The sequence below is a fragment of the Empidonax traillii genome, unplaced genomic scaffold (assembly GCF_003031625.1).
Source record: "Empidonax traillii isolate 1590-97213 ecotype Southwest subspecies unplaced genomic scaffold, ASM303162v1 scaffold221:size740363, whole genome shotgun sequence".
Taxonomy (NCBI): domain Eukaryota; kingdom Metazoa; phylum Chordata; class Aves; order Passeriformes; family Tyrannidae; genus Empidonax; species Empidonax traillii.
Window position 1 is genome coordinate 709004 of NW_020955414.1, and position 4516 is coordinate 713519.

A 4516-nucleotide genomic window follows, 5' to 3' on the forward strand; every position below is an offset into this window, starting at 1 on the left:
TCAGTACTGGGTTGGGTTGCAGAGATGCAGAATGAAATATTCTCCATGCAACGCTACAGGCTGGGCACAGAGTGGCTGGAGAGTAGCCAGGCAGAAAAGAACCTGGGAGTTTGGATTAATAGGAAGCTGAATGTGAGCCAGCAGTGTGCCCAGGTGGCCAAGAAGGCCAATGGCATCCTGGCCTGGCTCAGGAACAGTGTGGCCAGCAGGAGCAGGGCAGTGATCCTTCCCCTTTACTCAGTGCTGGTGAGGCCACACCTGGAGTGCTGTTTCGAGTTCTGGGCCCCTCAGTTCAGGAAGGATATTGAGGTGCTGGAGCAGGTCCAGACAGAGAAGAGCAATGAGGCTTGTGAAAAGAACTTGAACACAAGCCCTGTGAGGAGACACTGAGGCAGCTGGGGTTGTTTAGCCTGGAAAAGAGGAGGCTCAGGGGAGACCTCATCACTTTCTACAACTACCTGAAAGGAGGTTGTAGCCAGGTGGGGTCGGTCTCTTCTCCCAGGCAACAATCAGTGGAACAAGAGGGCATGGTCTTAAGCTGTGCCAAGGGAGGTTTAGGTTGGATATTAGGAAGAAATCTTTATAGAGAGGGTATTTAGACACTGGAATGGGCTACCCAGGGAGGTGGTGGATTCTCCATCCCTGGAGGTTTTTAAGATGAGACTGGATGTGCCACTTAGTGCCATAGTCTAGTAACCACTGTGGTATTGGATTAAGAGTTGGATTTGATGATCTCAGAGGTCTTTTCCAACCTGGTTGATTCTATGATTCTGTGATTCTGCTTCCAAATATGTAGGGGAGTAAAAAGAGATGAGTAAAACAAGCAAAATCTCAGAAAACATCCCTTTGTTTGGATGTTAGAAGTGTACTTACTTGTTTCAGATGAAGAACATGCAAATATTGCAGGACTCATTCATTCCTTTTGGAAACCATGAGTGCTCAGTGGTGTCCAATAGTACTTCTTTTTGGTACATTACATCTGTAAGAAGAGCTGGACCAAATATATTTAGAATTTTCTATAATTAATGGTGAAACAGGTATAAACTAAACACATTGACCTGTGATAGGATTTGATATTTTTGTGATGCTTATTCCTTGCATATCTATCCAGGTCAGAATACAAAACATTTCCATTTAATTTTTTAAAAATATTTTGGTAGAAACTTAACAAAATTTATAATTGAGCATTTCACTGTTAAAAGAAGAAGAAATTCACTGCCTTGATGTCCTAGACCTGCTTTCCAGTGTTCTTGGTGAGAATCAAATATTAAAAGGGAATTCGGACATTTTTATACCCATATGAGCAACTTCTTTCTTTGCAAGCTTTGTCTCCCAAAAAACCTAGCTATGCAAAAGGAGTGCAGCAGTTTGTTACTCATCTGTCCTTGGTTAGCCATGGTATTCTTAATTTTTTGTTCTCAAATACTGGAATCGTGTGTAACTGGAATGTTTTAGTGCCTGCTTGTACATTTGTTCATTCACATCCACAGTCTCACTGAATGTCAGTAAAACACATGAATAAATATTAAAAGAATTGGACTCTCTGTGGATAAATTGTATTTTTTCCAATATTATGTCTGTAATACTTTGTTGTTTCAAAGTTCTTTATCCTGAAAGAAAGCAAATGTTACTTGGAATATATAATTTTAACTTCTTTATACTGAAGCAGTGTGAAAAACAAAGTTAATTGTAGTAACAGTATAGTCTGTATATTGAAATATGTGCAGCATTCTTTTACATGGTTGAAAACATTTTGTTATATTTTATGTTCATTTTAAACATTGCTGGGTTTAGTGTTGCTGAATATATCAGCAATCTTAATCTTGTTAAAATTTGTTTTTCTAAAGCAATTTTAACAAAGCAGTAGCTAAGGAACTTGAAGTAATCAGTTCATAATCTACTGATTACATTATTATGAAGCAAATAATTTTTCAAGTCAAAGCGTAGTGTACAGTATCATCAACTTTTTGCTCAAAGTGTCTTGATGCTATGAGTCATGCTACTGATTTGCCAAAAAAAGTAATGGAAAGTAATATATGGTTCTTCCTCCTGAAGCTGGTTTACTGGTTTGTGGGGGTTTAGCTCAATATATTAATTATCTGTTACTTGAAGAAACCTGTCTTCATATGAACTGTGAAAATGCATGAGCAAATGATTTAATGGCATAAATACATCATCAACCACTTATTGTGCAGTGTGTTCTTCTGTCCTTCCATAATTTCACTTTCTGGTAATTTCAGTTTTGCCTGAAGAGTTTTATTTCCTTATAAGCACAATACAAAGCCTGAAATATGAAGTAGCAAATTGCAGCTCAGCTTGCATTATCCAACTGTCCAGAAAATGTGTCCTGCACAACAGAATCACTAGCATAGATGATATGGTAGAGCCACTAATCATTTTTATTTTAATTTTTTTTTTAAACCACTTTGCTGATATATGTTCTGAACCATATCAGTTCTCTGTGACGGTGGCAAAAATCCTCATCTCTTCTCAGTGTGAAACAGTCCACTGGAGGAGCTCAATCAGTACCAATTTGGTTAATCACAGTAGAAATGGTAATTGTAGAATAGTTTTGGATCTAATACTAGGGCAAGGATTGAAAAAGCTGAATTGGAAAGATTACTTTTTGGGGGTTTTTTTAAGCTTGAAGGCTAGAAGACAACTAAGCTGCAGTTGCATGAACTTATTTGAGTAAAACTCAAGCCAGAGCTATTCCGAAGTAGTTGTGTAGCCTGCTGTTACTGTGAAATCCCTTCCAGGGAGGGCACAGTAATGGGTCTGAGTAGGCACATTTGGTCAGCTACACCTGTGCTGGCTTCTAGCTAGGGACCTAGCTAAAAAAGTGGTGGGATGGATGCCCACTCCAGTCTGCGCAGAGGAAAACTTGGTTGCCTGTGACCAGCTTGATGATGAGCACTTTTAAACTTAAAAATTAACCTTTTTAAACACTTTCAAAATTAAAAGAGATACTGGCCACTTAAAGATAATGTAGGGGAGGAAAAAAAAAGATGGCTGCGGTCTGGAAAACTCACCTGAGTGGGACTGGGAAAAAAATGAGAGTTGTTAGCTGAAAGAAGGGAATATTGGAAGGGGAAAGCAAAAGTCTTTGGTAATCAATCTCAAGGTTGTTACTGAAGATCAACATTCACCATGTCTGCAGTGAAAGGATTATAGATTATTAATATAAACTGTAGTGCCTGGGGAAAAAAAAAATCCAGCTTACAAGTTTGGAAAAATCTTTCTAGTAGTAAAGATGGGCCAAGTGCCAGAAGAGATTGTCCTGGGAACCAAGCACTATCGTTTGAAGAGGGGTTACAGGAACAGGTTAACTGTTGGGAGCTCCTGTAGCCGGGTCTGTCAGTGGCAAGGCTGCCTCACAACCTAATTTTCTGTGCTCTTAACAGCTTTTTTTGTTGTTGTTATTTGTTCCATCGATCATTAAAAAAAAAAAAAATGTGGTTAGAGGTAGTATCCCTCAGTGACTTCTGCTGTTTTGACACTGGTACCCGCTCACCCTGCAGTCGTTGTACATGTACATCTTCTGGAGAACTTCGCTGCTTGTTGACAGGTAAGGTTGGCAGCGGCAGGTTGAGATGCTGGTGCGCTGCAAACAGGGGCACACTGCGCTTATTCGAAGTCGTGGTCTGCTCCTGGAAATGGACACAAGTGTTGAATGAGCGCTTTGACTAGCCAGGCTTCCACAGCCTCCCCATCCAGGTGTGGGTTATGTCACCGCTGTCCAGCCCTGGGAAACATTTCCCCCAGTAGCTGCTTTAAGGCACTGAGCCATATCATTTTAATGGGAATCTACTGAAGCGCATCACCAGTTCTTGCCAGCTCCCCCTGTGCCAGGGGATGCTTCAGCATCCCCGAGTGCGTCTATGCCGAATGATGGGGGTGTGTTCCTCCCGGGCACGGGGCCGGCTGACCGGCGAGACGTTTCACGGCGAGAGGACTCGGGAAGCGGCGCGGCGGCCGCCAGGTCGCGGGAGGACGCGGGCGCGGTGCCTCCTTCCCCTCCGCCGCCTCCCCGCTCCCCTCGCCCGCGGGTGTCGTGCGTGAGGCGGGGAGAGGCGGCGGCGGGCAGCGCGCCCCGCTCCGCATGGACCGGCGGGAGAAGCCGCGGCGGGGCCGGGCGTTGCTGCCGCCGCCGGACGGGCCCGCCGGCGCCCCGGGCCTCGCGTTGTGCGCCCGCCGCCGCCCGGCCCCGCCGCGGCCCCGCCACGTCCGCACCATCTTCGAGGCGCCGCCGCCGCCGGAGCCCCCGCACCGGTTCGGGCCGGCGGCGGCGGGAGCGTGGTGCGACCTGTGCTGCCGCTTCGTCCTCTCGCAGGGCCTGCGCTGCGCGGGTGAGCGGCTCTGCCGGGGAGCGGGGCCGGGAGCGGCGGGGCCGGGAGAACTCGGGGTTCACAAAGCCGAAAGGCGCGGGGCCAGGGCGGGCGTCTCCCGGTCCGCGCCACACAACGTGCTCCTCGCCCAGCCCGGACGGGAGCCGGTGTTTCCCCACGTGAAGCGC